This window comes from Callithrix jacchus, chromosome 8, assembly GCF_049354715.1.
Source record: "Callithrix jacchus isolate 240 chromosome 8, calJac240_pri, whole genome shotgun sequence".
NCBI classification, from domain to species: domain Eukaryota; kingdom Metazoa; phylum Chordata; class Mammalia; order Primates; family Cebidae; genus Callithrix; species Callithrix jacchus.
This window is the reverse complement of record NC_133509.1, coordinates 118,868,009-118,886,349: the sequence shown is the minus strand read 5'-3', so window position 1 is coordinate 118,886,349 and position 18,341 is coordinate 118,868,009. Positions and strand designations below refer to the sequence as shown.

The 18,341-nt window shown below is 37.5% G+C and overlaps 1 long non-coding RNA gene across 2 annotated transcripts in view; it reads left to right on the top strand.

Annotated features, from left to right (window-relative positions):
- Positions 1-1,333: 1,333 nt before the first annotated feature.
- LOC118145001 (uncharacterized) overlaps positions 1,334-18,341 on the top strand; it is a 28,257-nt gene continuing 11,249 nt past the window's right edge. Inside the window, exons 1-3 of one of the 2 annotated variants that reach the window (XR_004730042.3) lie at positions 1,334-2,657; positions 5,586-5,697; positions 6,455-6,552. This is a non-coding gene — a long non-coding RNA (uncharacterized LOC118145001). The remainder of the gene's footprint in view (positions 2,658-5,585; positions 5,698-6,454; positions 6,553-18,341) is intronic. The other variant, XR_013521740.1, reaches the window with a different exon arrangement.

The window sequence follows — 18,341 nt, the reverse complement described above, 5'->3', positions numbered from 1 at the left end:
TTGATTCATCCTGCTAACACTTTCTCATCTTTACCCAGCTTTTCTTAGCATCATGGCTTGGTATTCAAAGTATTAAGGCATAAATTAAAGGATGTGGTTTTTCATACTGTTATGGGTTGAATTGTGTTTCCCCAAAATTCATATTCTAAAGTCCTAATCCCACCCCTGCCCCCCACCTCAGAATGAGATCTTATTTAGAGACAAGTCATATATGGAGGTAATAAAGTTAAAGTGAGGCCATTAGGGCAGATCCAAATCCAATATGATGGTGTCCTAATAACAAGCAGAAATTTGGACACAGGCATACCTGCAGGAAGCATGCCATTTGAACATGAAGACAGCCAAGGAGAGAGCCATGGAATATATACCACACAGAAGGATATAACCCCGTAAGCTTGTAAGGCAAGGAGAAAGCCATGGAATGGATCCTTCCCTCACACCTCACAGAAGTATATAACCCCGTAAGCTTGTAAGGCAAGGAGAAAGCCATGGAATGGATCCTTCCCTCACACCTCACAGAAGTATATAACCCCGTAAGCTTGTAAGGCAAGGAGAAAGCCATGGAATGGATCCTTCCCTCACACCTCACAGAAGGATATAACCCCGTAAGCTTGTAAGGCAAGGAGAAAGCCATGGAATGGATCCTTACCTCACACCTCACAGAAGTATATAACCCCGTAAGCTTGTAAGGCAAGGAGAAAGCCATGGAATGGATCCTTCCCTCACACCTCACAGAAGTATATAACCCCGTAAGCTTGTAAGGCAAGGAGAAAGCCATGGAATGGATCCTTCCCTCACACCTCACAGAAGGATATAACCCTGTACGCTTGTAAGCCAAGGAGAAAACCATGGAATGGATCCTTCCCTCACACCTCACAGAAGTATATAACCCCGTAAGCTTGTAAGGCAAGGAGAAAGCCATGGAATGGATCCTTCCCTCACACCTCACAGAAGGATATAACCCTGTACGCTTGTAAGCCAAGGAGAAAGCCATGGAATGGATCCTTCCCTCACACCTCACAGAAGTATATAATCCCGTAAGCTTGTAAGGCAAGGAGAAAGCCATGGAATGGATCCTTCCCTCACACCTCACAGAAGGATATAACCCTGTATGCTTGTAAGGCAAGGAGAAAGCCATGGAATGGATCCTTCCCTCACACCTCACAGAAGTATATAACCCTGTAAACTTGTAAGCCAAGGAGAGAGCCATGGAATGAATCCTTCCCTCACACCTTGCAGAAGGATAGAATCCTGTAAGCTTGTAAGGCAAGGAGAAAGCCATGGAATGGATCCTTCCCTCACACCTCACAGAAGGATAGAACCCTGTAAGCTTGTAAGTCAAGGAGAGAATCATGGAATGGATCCTTCCCTCACACCCGACAGAAGTATATAACCCTGTAAACTTGTAAGCCAAGGAGAGAACCATGGAATGGATCCTTCCCTCACACCTCACAGAAGGATATAACCCTGTAAACTTGTAAGCCAAGGAGAGAGCCATGGAATGGATCCTTCCCTCACACCTCACAGAAGGATATAACCCTGTAAGCTTGTAAGCCAAGGAGAGAACCATGGAATGGATCCTTCCCTCACACCTCACAGAAGGATATAACCCTGTACGCTTGTAAGCCAAGGAGAAAGCCATGGAATGGATCCTTCCCTCACACCTCACAGAAGTATATAATCCCGTAAGCTTGTAAGGCAAGGAGAAAGCCATGGAATGGATCCTTCCCTCACACCTCACAGAAGGATATAACCCTGTATGCTTGTAAGGCAAGGAGAAAGCCATGGAATGGATCCTTCCCTCACACCTCACAGAAGTATATAACCCTGTAAACTTGTAAGCCAAGGAGAGAGCCATGGAATGAATCCTTCCCTCACACCTTGCAGAAGGATAGAATCCTGTAAGCTTGTAAGGCAAGGAGAAAGCCATGGAATGGATCCTTCCCTCACACCTCACAGAAGGATAGAACCCTGTAAGCTTGTAAGTCAAGGAGAGAATCATGGAATGGATCCTTCCCTCACACCCGACAGAAGTATATAACCCTGTAAACTTGTAAGCCAAGGAGAGAACCATGGAATGGATCCTTCCCTCACACCTCACAGAAGGATATAACCCTGTAAACTTGTAAGCCAAGGAGAGAGCCATGGAATGGATCCTTCCCTCACACCTCACAGAAGGATATAACCCTGTAAGCTTGTAAGCCAAGGAGAGAACCATGGAATGGATCCTTCCCTCACACCCGACAGAAGGATATAACCCCGTAAGCTTGTAAGGCAAGGAGAAAGCCATGGAATGGATCCTTCCCTCACACCTCACAGAAGGATAGAACCCTGTAAGCTTGTAAGCCAAGGAGAGAGCCATGGAATGGATCCTTCCCTCACACCCGACAGAAGGATATAATGCTGCCAACAATTTGGTTGCAAATTTCTGACTTTCACACTGAGAGACAATAAATCTCTGTTGTCTAAACCACCCAGTTTGCAGCAGACCAGCAAATAAATGTATATAACTATCAGTTATTTCCTAGGTAAACCAGGGCATGTCACTTATTGCCTCTAGGCCTTTGTTTATTTAAATACAATACAGTGACTTGTTTATTTAAATACAATACAATTATGCCTGCTTCAACTATTTTAAAGATAGTGGAAAAACTCAGGTAAGAGAATGGCTATAGAAATAATTAAAAGCATATGCTACTATGTATATTTTCTGAAGTAAGTGTCACAGTAGATGTTTTTAAAGATAAAACTGGATGGTGTTAAAAATTTTTCTACTATTAAAGCATCTGAAATTTTGTATTATTTGTTTCTATGGTCAAGAGACATTTTCAAATTATCAACAATTTTCAGAATGGCTCTAAGAATAGGTTGGAGACTAGGGCAATAGTCTTCATGGAAAAATAGGCACTGAATTAGACTAATGAATTCAGTTATTTCAGAATAGTAGTGACGGACGTTGAACAGTTAAAAAAGAAGAAAGCTAAGTGTCATGAATACCACTTGAACAGCCTTATGTTTGGTTTAAGAGCCTGGACTCTTGATCTAATTTGTACATGCATCTAATTCACATACATTTGCATACAGATTCAGGAGTCCTATATTCCAAATGTAAAATTAATAATGAGAATTAAATCAGTAATTTTTATATTTCCTGACATGTTCAAAGCATGTTTAAAGCTCTTAAGATTTACCCATCCAATAATTTGAGGTAAGATAAATGGGGAATGGACCATTGCTTCATTTTTACCCAAAGGAGGAGAATTTATATTTAGTAAGTGCACTGCACATGCCTATTAAAAGAAAAAAACATGAAAGGGATGAGAAAGGAAGAGAAGGGGAGGGGATGGGAGACTAAGGGAGAGAAGGGTAGGGCAGGAGAGAGGAGGGGAGAGGAGGGGAGGGTGGGGAGGAGAGAGAAGCAGAGATGAGGGGCAAAAAATACTCAAATCCAATCTGAAAATGAATGTCCTGAGGCCCATTCTTTCACTAGAAGGACACCAATTTCGTTCTCAATGCTCAAGAATTATTCAAAGCCCCCCTACATGAATATGGCTTCTTCTTAACAGAAAGCTTTAAACAGACAGATGAAAATTTTCTTGCCCAGATTGAGAAATGTAAGTGGAACTTCTGAATATATGTTTATTCTCTGGTGCTTGAAATGTGGTATAAGGTTTCAGAATAAGCCAATATTTTATTGCCTTAAGTTTTTATAAAAAATACATCATTAATATATTTATGAGATAGTGTTTATAAATTATAAATAAAGAACTATGATTCTATGTATTTTTATTAGCATAATAATTTTACTAATCTGCCCAGTACAAGATCCTCTTGCACCATTTCCTTGGGAAACATCAAGCTGACTTAATTACAGACCTGTAGGGCAAAAGACATGCTAGAGGGTATTCCTAGGGCACACCATTTGAAGAGAGGAAGCTAGGTCGAGAAGAAGCCAAACAATGTAAAATAAAGGTGACCCTCACAGCTTTTCTTGGAAACGGATAAGACCAGGATTAGAGAGGAGGAGGGGGACTGTTATTGCATGATGGGTAAAGTACTGAAGCTCATTACTGGCTCTCCCCCCACTTTGTTTTAATTTGTTTTCTACAGTGATAAATGCTGACTTTGGTTCTAAACCTACTTGCCAATACTGAAACAGCTTGGATGCTCTCAACTGTCATGTTAACTCAGCCGAACTGTCATTTGCAGAAACCTTTGCAAATTTACTTTGTATTGAGCTGGTAACATCTGACTAATTTCTACTAATACTGCATAGCAGCTATAACCACTTTTGCAGAGCACATTAGCCTTGTTTAACTGGCATCATAAATAATAAATTCAAACTGCTGGGAATTGGCTTATATTCCGTATTGCTTTTTGACGTATTTTTGGAGTCAGGTACATTATTTCACGCTAATGATTCTGCTAAACCCAGAGGCTTTTGTCTGTTATTCTTACATCCCAACCAAATAGTTTAAAAGAAATAAAGCATCAGGCCCTCTTTTGTCATATTCCCAATGTTCCAATCTTGTCTCCAGAAAATAAAAATATGCAATTATCCAGTAGTTCCTTGGCAGGTCATTTGAATTGAGCCCTGGGCTGATTTCTCAAAACCCCTTTAGCCATCTCCACCCTATCCCTTTATTCTTGGGTTAGCATTGCAGATTTAGCATCAAGGTCTAGGGAATTCTCAAAGTTGTATCAAAAAAATAAGAGAATGATAGCAGTTATGAGATACCAGAAAAATAAATCATTTCTAACAAATTAGAGTCAAACCTAAGCACATCCACTTGCTAAAGTGTACAGGGAAAGCATTCTGACTTCTGCTCTTAGGGATGGTGTGCTGGGAGCAGCATTTACCCTGCACCTGTCCCTTAAAGGGATGAGTGATAAATGAGGGCGGTGCCTGTTGAGAAGGAAGCATCATAAGGAGAATGGTTAATACTTTAACATTGGCTACAGCAACACAAAGGATTGACATCAACAGTGTAGGTGCTTTAAATGACAAGGGAGTGGGTGTGAACACACATCAACATAAAAATAAATTCTGATTACCCATGGGTTGTTAGGAACTGGGCCACCTTGATGAATTTACTGTTGATATTAATTATCCCTAATAGATCAATGCATTAATCAGGTTTTCTAGTTTTCATATCTCATGTTTTCACATCTGGGGCCTTGCTGACTCTGGAATCAATGCTCCTCCCAGTGTTAGCTAAGTTCTAGAGAGAGCAAATAACTCGCTGTCAGCATGTCCTTGATATGCAAAGCAAACAATCTATCTACAGTTCCCCCGCTTCTCCACCACCTGGTTTATCTGTTTTCTCTGGGCTCTTAAATTTGTGGGACACTAATCCCTTTGGCCTAATCTCTCCAGGCCTAAATCTCAGACATCTAGGGCTAGCCCTTACATGCTAGGGCCCTATAAAATTATTTAATATTGTCAATACTCTCCTGGTCAGTACCCCGGCTCTGCCCTTCCCATGCCTTCTCTGGAAAACACCACAAAGGCTTTCTGTTTGCTCTAACTCACTCTCCCTCTGCCTGTGACCAATCTTTGTATTCTCTTCTGTGACTTTGCATAGGATGATGTGCCCTGTTCTGCTTGGAAACTGTCAGAAATAAACCATTCTCCTCAAGGGCAACTGTCTCCAGTTCTGTTGCATGGTGAATACTTGAATAAAACCAAAATTCCAGGTACATTTCTTAGACAGGGACACCAACAATTTGGCCATTCAAGAATATCAGTTACTAAGTTAAGGAAAATATTTATTTTTAAAACAATTCTTAAATAAAGGACAAAAGAAAATGGTAGAAAAACAAATGGTACTGGTTCCTCACCCTCACCCCAAACTTCATGATCCTCCACTTCTGGGGATGAGACAGGATAGAGACTGCTGGCCTTCATGACATATCTGGCAGCATAAGCTGGCTTCTCTTGGGTCCCTGTTTTTGTTGTTTGGGTTTGTGTTATAAGAAAAACTTCAGATATGAGCTGACTGTGAGGAATCACATCAGCCTTATCCATCTCCTGGCTACAGGTGGGTTAGCCACCTTAGCTTACAACCCGCCACACTCTTCCAATCTCAGTAACATCATTTTTTATATAAGAGTCAATCATAACAAATGAGAATTTTGTCTGGATACATAGCCTTACTTAGGAAGACAAGATTTAGCAACACCAGTAAAAAATATTTTTGAGTTCCTTATGTTTAATTTCACTCTGAGTTTTACAGACAGTAACCTATGTAAAAAACAGAACAAAACTTTAATATGGCTGTGCAAATTTTGAGAAACTAAGACTGAGTATTGGGAGCCTACAAAATACATTTCCCATTTTTCTTTGCCAGTTAGCTTCTTGTTAGGTTGTCAGCAAGAGGCATGGGGGCAGATTAGAAGGGAGGAGGAGGGAGAAATCTTTCCACTTATTCTTTTTCTTTTCCTTCATTGGCAGTGTCTCTGGAAGGGACTGCATGGCTTCTACCATTGCAGCATTCAAAGAGTGGTCCTTCTCCTCAGACCTCAGTGCAGAAAGTGGTGGCAGCCCTTGAGGTGAGAACTTTCTTCTGCTCCCAGGACCGGATTCCAACACCTCCTTTTTAGTTCCCCAGCCTTCCTGGAGTTAATAACCATTAGTTTACCTCACGTTCCACTATTTGTCTTTCAAGTGTTGTCCCACCAATGTGACCAGTCTTTGTACTACAGCATTTACATGTGGAATATCCAGTAACCAATCAATCATTGTATTCCATCAATTCTATTGAAACATTCAGATTTCTTTTTCCTGACTAGACTTTGACTAATACAAGGGAGCATATATGGGGGAAAACAAATAGGAGACTTTCTTGGCTGATTCATGGGGGAGATATGAAAAATGGAAAATATATGTTAATTAATGTGTAAAATGAAAATCCCTCTTTACTCTTGCCTTTTGCAACTTTAATAACATTTTTCTTTTCTTACCATTAATTTTGTTGTAAAATTACTTTCTTTTTCTGTTAAAATCATGCAGTAAGTAATAAATATAAACATATAAATATATAACAACATGTATATAAGTAAAATTTATCTCTATACAATAAAAATAAACAAACATGTTTTTGTCCACTGCCCCAGTTAAGACACAGAATAATCTGTATGTCCAGTTCATCCCATTTTTCTCCCTCCCTCTAACAGAAAACCACGATTCCAAATTTTATTTATCATTCCCTTGTATGTCTTAATGTTATTACATATGTATTTATGCATATTTGACACATTATTTGTATATTTAAGTTTTATGTTCCTAAACATTATGTAACTGATATAATTCTGTAAGTATTTTTTGTGGTTTTATTCAAAATTAAGTTTGTTCAAATTAGCCACAGTAAGTTCTTTTAACTCTAGGTCTTTTGCATGGGTCCCAGTGCACAGGTATAAGAATTTCTCAGAAGTATATGCCTAGGTTTCATATTGCTGAGTCATGCTTTGTGTGTATGTGTCCCCCCCAAAATTCATATGGTGGAACTTATGACTCAAGGTGATAGTTTTAAGAGATGGTGTTTTTAGAAGGTGATTACGTCTTGAAGGCAGTGCCCCTTAATGTTCTTATAAAGGAGGTTTCAGAGAGCTATCTGACCCTTTTGTCCTTCCATGTCTCTGCCATGGAGAATGCAGTATTCTTCTCTTTTGTCTTTCCTCCTTCTACCGTGTGAATTTGCCACCCTCAGCAGAACACTCAACCTTCTGTCACCTTAATCTGGGACTTCCCAGCCTTCAGAAATAAATTTACATTCTTTGTAAATACCCAGACTAAGTTATTTTGTTATAGCCATACAAACAGGCTAAGACATGCATGCATCTTCTATTTTATTAGATAATATTACATTGTTTTCCAAGGCAGAGGTAGCAATTTATTTTCCCTCTGTAAGTGCACATATGTTCCTATTTCCCTATTAATCTACATTATCTCCATGACTTGATCTTGTCAGATTATTTTGCCAATCTAATGAGTAAAAATGGTAGTTCATTATTTTAATTTGCCATACATTGCTTGCTAGTGAAGTGAAAGACTTTTCATATGTTTGTTGGCTATTAGTCTTTGCTTTGTTAAATACTTGTTTGTGTACTTTGCCAATTTTTCTATTCTTTTCTTGTAAAGGCTTTTAAATATTTCCTGTCTGTATTTTGTACACTAACCCTTTGTTCATTATATATGTTGTAAATATTTCTTTCCAGTTTGTGTTGGTGTTTTTTTTACTTTGTAGTGGCTAATGAAAAATATACATTGCTAATTTTAATGGGGATGGATTTATCATTTCCCTTATTATCACCTCTTTTACCGTTTTTCTTTTTTGTATCATCACGAAGGTTTAAAGATGCTTTCCTGTTCCTTGCTCTAACAATTTAGAGTTCTGCCTTGTACATAATTGTGGTCAATAATGTATTTGAAAATGTGTGTGTGTAAAAACCTATATATATCATTCTGTTTTTGTAAACATTTCTATCTGTGCCATTGACTTATTCATTTATGATCATAACAATCCATCCTGTCTTATTTCTATTACTTCACAATGAATAATATCATCTGGCATAGAAAATCTACCATCACCATTTTTTTCTTCAGTAATCTGTTGGCCATATTTTTCATTTGCTCTTCCATATAAATTTTGTACTCCATATAAGAGGCTATGAGAAGTATTTTTGGGATTTTGATTAGAATTGCATTGATCAAATTTTGTGAAGTACTTTACAACAATGCTTAGCCAGTAATTAGCATCCAATAAACAGCATCTGTTATTACCAGCTATTAATAAAACTATTCTGCTCATAAGTGAATAAAAGCTGAACACTAAGTTAAAAAAATCGCATTGATAAATTTGGAGAGGATTCATATCCATAGAAGACATAACAGAAAGACTTGCTCAACCCCTGCTCTAACCTCTTATATAGGTTTACAAGCTTTGCATCTACTGTAAACGCAATATATTTCACAAAGAATCTACATTTTGTGAAATTCCTTGTAATTAATATCCTGAATATAACTCAGCCTTATCAATACCATGCATGTCTGATCAAATTAAATTTGGTTAATTGGGAGGAAGAGCAGCACATATGAAACACACACTTTGCTGGTGTGGACTTAGCAGTCATGGTGTGGCTGTGGAGACAATAGATCTGGAAGCTGCTTCTTAATCTTGGGATCAGAACTAAGAAAATGTAATCCTGGACCAGAATTCAGGATACTGGGATCTTCAGCTCTCAGTTTTCTGAATGTGGCAAAGGCAGCATGTCTTGGTAGGACAATTCTGATTACTCCTTTGAGAGTAGTTCTGAGAAGCCCATCTGGAGATGATCCAACGTTTCTAGTAATCACATTAACATTAACATCCCTGCTTTAAATCTTTTCTGCTCTGATAAAATCCTATCTCAGATAGATCTATGAATGCAAGATCTATTTGAAACAGTGTCTGAATCAAGACAAGAGGGCAAGAGCATGAAAAGAGGTTCTCTCTGTGGTGACATAAGGATGACTGAGGACTAAGAGAGGAATATAACTACTAATGTAGCAGGAGCAGCCTCGAGAAACAGACCTCTCAAACACTGAACTGGGAAGGAAGAAGTTTATTATTATTATTATTGTTATTATTGCCAGGAGCCAGGGGATGATTTGTCTAAATGACCGAGCTCAGCTAACAAAGAGAAGCTCTGCCTTTACATAGGCGCACACTCTAGATATTACATGTGAAAGGATCTTAGGTTTACAGCCTTAGATCAGACTCTCCAGTAGTAGCCCCTGAAGCATGGTGCAATGATGAATTAAGGAAGTGCAAGAGTTTGAGGAAGAGAAACCCAGAGAATTAGGAACAAGACAGGGTGGGACGAGGAGCCAAGCGAAGATAGAATTTCAAGCAAAATTCTAACCTTGTTCTGACCCTGCGGAGAGTTCTGGAGCATAAATTACACTGAATTTGTTCAGCCTCAAGGCAAGGGAGCAGCACTTTCACATCTCAGAGTCAGTCATAGACTACGTGGGGGTGGGTTGCCGAACTGATAAAAGGAATCCAAGGAGATAAGGGCAGTGTCTGCTACAGTTAGTATGATTTATTATCTTTTTCATGGTAAAAACATAATTTAGTATTTGAAGGAGATAGTCTCTAATACACTGGTGGACATATGTTTTACTGTTCTTCATTACAAATAAAAATTATAGTCTTCTGAATGTGGCCGTATTAACTCCTTCTTTACATTGCCACTTGGCTTACCAGGTGGCGTCTAGTGGTTGCTTTGGCTTCCTGTTATTGTTTCTTTTTATTCCTTGCATTTGCTGCACCTGTCATAGTCTAAAGACAGCAATATTGATGTTTATTTATCATTATTATTTTTTTAAGATGGAGATTCGCTCTTTCTCCCAGGCTGGAGTGCAGTAATATAATCTCCACTCACTGCAACCTCCACCTGGGTTCAAGCAATTCTCCTGCCTCAGCTTCCCTAGTAGCTGTGATTACAGGTGTGCACCACCATACCTAGCTAATTTTTGTATTTTCAGTAGAGGTGGGGTTTCACCATGTTGGTCAGGCTGACCTCGAACTCCTGCCCTCAGGTGATCTGCCCACTTCAGCCTCCCTAAATGCTGGGATTACAGGTGTGAGCCATCACGCCTGGCCACTGTTGATTTTCTAATCTTATTGATATAGTCCCAGGCATGGTTCTAGTAGCAGCATTTGCTTTCATTTCATATCCTTTATATGTTTCCCAGAACTATTTATTTCCCAGAGGTTTCTGCTCCATGTATCATGTAAGGTGACAAATCATTATCACACATAGAGCTTCTTTCAAAAAGCTGACAAGTGTTAAAAGTTGAGATGACTTTCTCCAGAGTCAATTCTTTCCCCACAGTCCACATGCCAGGGGAACTGATATTTGAAACTTGGCCTTGCTTGATCTAGAGCGGGATTTCTTAAGCTTGTTACTTTTGAAACCGAAATGTCTTTTTCTGTGTCGACGAGGAATTCATTGCAATGCATTCAAGGCAGTGTATCCAAGAGTATTTTGCAGTACCAGTGACCTATGCCACTCCAATTGTGATCACCAAAACGTCTCCAGACATGGCCATATCTCCTGGAGAGTGATATTGCCCCTAGTTTAGAACTACAGTTCTAAAGCAGAGCTTATAAAAAATAACTTCCTGTGATGATGGAAATTATCTGTTTGTATGTGGTCCAATATGGTCATGTTAGCCATATGTAATGATTAGGCACTTGAAATGCTACCACCATGCCAGAGATGAATTCTTACAGTTAATTTCATCAATTTAAATCTAAGTTTAAATGGCCATATGTAACTCATGACTACTGTTGGAAAGAACAATGCTTGTGTCTTGGCTCCAGATAGCTGGAAGTTCTAATGTGCCCTAGCTCTCTTTTCCCCTGAGCTCCTATAAAGAGTCCAATTTCTTATGGCAGGCAGACAAAATAAGTCCTCATTCTGGGATCTTGGCTCTAATAACTATTCTTAAAATCCTATAATACATTATAACTGTTTTCAGAATATTATTAAAAACAAGTTGTACCATCTTTTGAAGTATGCTAATCTCTCTTCTAGTATACAAATTGGAATCAATGATGTTTCCACAGTACAGCTAGTATGTGGCAGAATCTGCATCAGAAAGTATATCCTTCTACTCAGAAGCCATAAACCTCCATGTATTTCTTTTCCTTGATAAATATTTCTTTCATACAAATTTTCTAACTGCATTTATCCCTTTCTGACAGAGCAGTGCTCACTTCAAGTTCCCGTGGCCCTACCTTTATGTGGCACCATCACACTCTAATTTATTCTTCTGCCATTTTTTGTTAGTTACTAGATTGAACTTTTTTTGTTACATGAACATAGCTGAGTATGTGGAACTAGAAAAACTTCAAAATCAGATTTGTAAACCTATGAAAACTAAATCCTGGTATTGTATCTCTTTTGAAGAGTGTGCTTTTATATAGTCAAACAGAAAAATCTTCATAAGGGAACCACAAACTCATTATTGGTCAAATTTGGTTTGTATTTTTCATTCAATTTTTTTTTATTTTAAAAACAACCGCACATTTCTAAAAGGAATGTTGCAAATATTAACTACAAATTGAAGTAAATAAGAGAATTTTAAAGAAATAATTTAGATTCAATATCAATGAATTATGGAACCCAATTATTTGCAGAACAATTCAAACTGTTTTGTTACTTCTTATTAAAAGAAATGTTCTGAATTGTAAACTAGGAAGTTATTGATATCTAGTTCTGCATTCAAAGTATTATTAGAAAATGTTACAGAAAAATACAGCATAGAGTGTTAGACACAGCATGGAATCAATCTGTAATATAGGTTTGTTTTTTTTTTTCATTGCCACAAAAATGGCATTGCTTTTGACCCAGAGTATGTTTTTCATCTTAAACCTGATGGTTACCAAATAGCTTAAATTGTCAACAACAATGGGCACATTGAATTACAATTGAATCTGAAAGTATTTTCTTTTCAATTATCACAAGCTCTTCTCAATCCCCTTTAATCAATTATGTATTGGAACAGTAAGCTTAGTTAGGTAAAATGTTAATATTAAACCTTATAATGTATCTATTATCATATACTTTCAAACTGCCTTTCTTTTCATACCTCCTGAAGTCAGTTATGGCGTCCCCTGATATGGTAACTTGAGTTTGTAACCATCTGCTAACTTGTATTAATATATACTGTTTCTTGAATAAATATTTTGTTGACTACCAAGATGTATGATATCTAGATAAATGAATTTTTTGATGAATAGATTTCTTTCATGATCTTGCAAAGTGATATGTACTTTATAGTCACTAAATAAAATATTTTGTAAATCAATGTATTATTAAATGAATAATACATGAAATGTTATTGTTAAAATTTATGATAAAAACCTTTGTGAATGGGAGGTTAGATATCAATTTAGAAACATTTCCTAGATTGCATATCATCAGATTGACGACTTTTTGGGCATGTGATAATTATAAAAGTGCCTATTGAACCACTAGAGAAAATGACAATATTTTAGAGGTTTAAAGTTAGTCTCTTTTTTCCATTTTCCCATGTTTTTGAATTTGACCATATCTGGAATACATAGACATTGAACTCACAGTTAAAAAAATACAATCTCCAACTGGTACATTTTATCTTCATTTATACTTAATTCATCAAAACATACTTTCAAAGTAACTCTTTGATATTCATAATGGCTTTTTGGTAAGTCATGGAACATTTTTCTTTCAATAGGGACATGACACTTTGCCAACAGTCCATAGAACATGGTTAACTTTCTCAGAATCCCTAAGAAGGCTGCAAATGAAAGAACCTTCTGCTGTCATCCCAATGTGATCAGAGAGTTTTCACCAGTAGTGAATGCCAGACTTAGGCTCCACTCAGGGGTTACTACGATTCAGAAGGCAGTGTGTAGGCGTTTTTAATTGAGTGGATGGAAATGGTTGACAGAGTAATGGTTGTGATTGTTCACCATTTAACATAGAAAAGAATTTGCTCAGTAAATAGGAGGCATTGTTTCCAACCTAATTTAATGGAAATACAGAAGGTATAAAAAGGTAATGTGCCAACTGACACTGGGTGTAAAATAAGGCATTTTAGAGACTTTTGTGCAAATGTCCATCAGCTGACATCTGTCAAAGCAATCTCATGGGACAGCTTCAGAGCATATCCATTTGCCAGCAGCAAACATTTAGTGAGCTTTGTTCTCTGAGGAGCAGAGCATTGGTTTGTTTTGGAATGTGAGCATTTGAAATAACCCACTTTTCCCCAACTCCAAACTACTACATAAACACCATTGAGCCTGGTTATACAGTAAAAGGAATAGACTATTTTGCATATGCATATCAGTCCTTAGGTTAGCTGAGAGGCAATGGGAGTGCAAGAGAGAAGACACATGTGATACAGCTTGTTTTATTGTAGCCTGGATAAAGGCTTTAAGGTCTAAAGAATATTCCTTCCATCAAATGAATAAACTTAAATGGGTTCCAAGCTGCCTATTCATGCACTCCACTAAAGCATGTGGTATACATTTGTGTGTTTGTTTCTGTGGGCCAGCCTGATTTCCATTTCAATTTCTGTATTATACAGTCTTATAAAGGAAACTGAAAAATTATCTGTATTCTGTAAGTTTAAACTTACTCTTCAGAATACTTAGAAGAAAGTAATTCTGGCAGTGTATCCTGAAGGTAGGATGCATCTATATTTTTCTACATCTTTCTTTACAAAATGAGCCCATAGAATGTCCAACTTGTGGATAATCTATGGCAAATTTAAATTTCCTGAGTTTGGCAGAGCAGACGACTCCTCTTATCTTTCCCAACCTGATGCAATGTCATGCCCTGGCAGGGAGTTAGATACAAATGTCCACGAATCTAGAAAGAGTCAAGGGAGCGAGACCTCAACCACAACTTCACAATATTGATATCAATGTCTCAATATATACAATGTTTTAAAATTTAACTTTGAAAAGGAAATAAAAAGCTATGTAATTCTTTGAACAAAATGTTCATTTTGGTTTACAATGAATGAAATGCATTATTTTTTAGTTCACACAATTATTAAATTTTCTATAACTATGAGATTTCAAACTTGGCAAGTACCATCTGTCTTATCCAGTCTCTCCATTCAGTATATGAAGAAATGAAGGCTAAGTAAATGTCTTAGTGCAAGGTTATATACTGGAATATGCAAAGTTATTCAGTATATTGCAAGAGAGCTATAGTGTTATTGAGGTATTGGTGGGATTATTATTATTATTTAGACTCAGTTATTAGGGATCTAAATTCAATCACTTCATATTTTTCCATTCTATGTCACATTCTTGATTTTGAATTCATTAAGTGCAGACTGATATTAGAATCAATACTGTGCAGCTTTTCCAAATATATGTGACTTTTGGCTTGCTTACTCTTTTAGATTATTTACACATCTACTCCTAAAATAACACTAGTGCTTAATACATGACTCTATTAAAATATAAAATATGGCTTTGTTGTATAGAATTGTTCAGATTTACTCACTGAAAAACATTGAGCATTGGTACTGATGTTCACTATTAAATAGGACTTCTTTTTTTCTAGAGTGTGCTAGACACTTTGCACACAAGAGTTTAAATTCTTACAACTCTTTTTGTTTGATGTTTTATATAAAAAAATAAATTGAAGTAGACATTTCTACTTTACAGATGACAAAACTGGAGATATCACCTAGTGGACATTCAAACTCTTTCTCCTAAACTGGTGTTTTTTCCTATTGTGACACACTTCACCTAAGTAGCATTATTCTAATGTGAGTAACTTTACCCTAGCAATCTAATTCTTTTTAATGATTCTTTCATTTCAGTCATTTTTCTTCTTTTTCTTTTGCCATTTTCCTTCTCTTTCCTTTTTCTTTTGTATACCTGTGACCCAGGTGTGTCTATAGGGCAGCATACCGTGCAGGAGGTCATGTCTTCAATTTTGTGGTCAGTTAGCAGGACTTAAATCTACCACTGTGGCAGATGTGACCAACACAAGAGGTGGAGTAAGTGCAGTCCAGCGCCAGACCTTCCTGACCCCTGGGCTCCTGGGCATGTTCCTGTGAAGTTGACCCACACATGTGCATTCTTATGGAAGTTCATGTGCAGTAATGATTTTACATTACAAAACATTGAAAGGCCAAGGTCTCAATTCTCATCTTTCTTTTTTGGGAATTGAAATGAGTCTAGGGACAAAACTTTTGCTGGCCTCTGTGTGAACTCCCTGGGTCACATTCTCCATGGTGGCCTGCTTTAAATCTGGTAACTCAGGCATTTATTTTTCTGGATGTTCTTTTTAGCTACAATTTCTTAAAAGTTTAGGAACAAGCTTTGGACATTGCTGCCAATCAGGAAATAACAAAATATAGTGAGCTAGGAGGTGATAAAAGGTGAATCCTCATAGCAAGAAATACCTTCTTTTTCATCCTGACCTGCAATTATTTTGGACATCTAGAGGGATGGACCCATAATACCTCTGAACAAAGAGGCACACTACATACAGTCTTGGAGCTGTAATAATACTCCATGAACCAGTTCGCATGCTGTTTCTGTGACAAAGCCATGTTCTCAAAGTGATACTGTCTTCTTTAAGAGCCCTAAGGTAAAAAAGCAAGTTACTATGTCTTATTTAGCACGTAAGTGCCATGAAGCTTGGACCTTAAAGGAGGATAGCAGATATCAGTTAAAAACCATGGCTCAGATAACAAAACAAACCAGTAAAAACAGTGTTCAGAAGCTCACTTACTGGCTGTGCCATGATCAGTACCTAGTTCAGAGAAATAATCCCTAATACACAAAATACACATGACAAATACAGTCTTTGCCTCTTCATAACCATTGGGACAGGGGAGTGGTCTTCTGTAAGATTCCAGTATCATTTTATTTTCACTATGCAAATAATCCCTTATGTGACCTACCCCCAAGCTGCATGTTTTAACAGAGAGATTTCATGCAAAAACTGCTGCGGCTACAGATCTCTTCTGATAAGAAGGACGGTTTTTAGACTGGGAATAAGGAGGAGAAAATGTAACAATGCATGCTCTCTTTCAGACTTGTGATACAGCTAAGTGAACTTGGCAAAGTTGGTAAGAGCTAATAATATACATCTGATCAAAATAAATTTCAATCATATAGCAAAATCACAAGGTTGAGATGTCATACATATTTGTCATGAACTTAATAGTTTACAATCCATTTGTATATGTATTATTCCTTTTATTTTAAACCTCAAGAAATGTTGAACAGGACTCAGTGAGACATGTATTAGACTAAGCCAATCTATTATAGTAGCACTTTTTACACAACTGGAAATCAGATGTTAAGTGGACCTCTCATGTACCTATTTTAACTTGCCATGAAGCCACTAATTGCATATCTTGCATAAGTACAAAACCTGTCTTCTAATTTTATGAATATTCTAAGCAACTTATTTTCCTATGGCGACATTCAAATCCTGAACCATTGGAATGTATACTAGCTCTGAGTTTCATCTTATAAACTCTTATTTTGGTTTGAATTTTTGCAGAAACAGATTATAATACAAAAAGTTAAGTGCCAATACTTTATGTAGGAGTTCATCCAAGAGGATACAGGTAGGTGAGTGAAAAAGTGAGGTAGGAAAGAAAGGAATAAACTGATAAAATTTATATAATCAAGCTAATTACCACTATAGATAAATTGGAGCTCCGTTCCAGTAAGGAACCTGTGGAGGCATTGTAGAATATGCCTAAGAGATCTCATCACAGCCAATGGTATGACATGCAGGCTGAGATATATATTCCAGACCCTAGTTACTTCCAAGGATATTAACTTTCCAGCATTTCCAGTCTGCCCCACACACTGGTTGACATTGTTCCTGAAGCCAATAAAAAAAAAAATCTCTGGCAGAAGTTGTAGGTGTTCACTTATTACAGCTTCATCTGACCTCTATTTTCCCTTTATCCACCTGTCTTCCCGGTTCTTCCCTTTATTCATTTTATCCCCCTATTTTTTAAAGCAAAACAAATGTTTTATACTCATGCTAACAGATTTAATGGCCACATCTGCCCCCCAACACGTTTTAAAAAAATACTTTTTGTGTTTTTGTTTGGAATTTGTTTCTTCACCAAGATAGATTATTTAAAAAAAATTTAGTGCTATCCCCAAGAGAAATGTTAGTCAATAAGATTTTCTCGAAATTTATCACAATAGTTGAGAAAACAAGGAAATTGAGGCTGAGGTGCTCCTACTAATTCGCCTGCTATTAAAAAGCTAAGAAAGGTCTGGGTGTGGTGGCTCATGCCTATAATCCTAGCAATTTGGGAGGCCAAGGCGGGCAGATCACAAGGTCAGGAGATGTAGATCATCCCGGCTAACACAGTGAAACCCCATCTCTACTAAAAGTACAAAAAAAAAAAAAAAAATTAGCTGGGCACGGTGTCCTGTTCCTGTAGTCCCAGCTACTTGGGAGGCTGAGGCAGGAGAATCATGAATATGAGAGGCAGCAGTATTAGTGAACTGAGATCACGCCACTGCACTCTAGCCTGGGCAACAGCATGAGATTCTGTGTAAAAGAAAAAAATGCTAAAAAATATCAGAGATCTGCTGACTTCTAGATCTTAAGATTCTTCCCCACATGTGGTTGCTTTTCATCACAAGTTATGTGGTGTAAATAAATGTTGGACAGGATTCAGTGAGATGTGCATTAAAGCTATGTTATTTTCTCTTGCTCTATGGCACCAAGAGGTAGCTGGACAAGCAAGGTGATGGAAAGTGGCTACTAGTCAGAAAGATTAAACCCCAAAACTCATC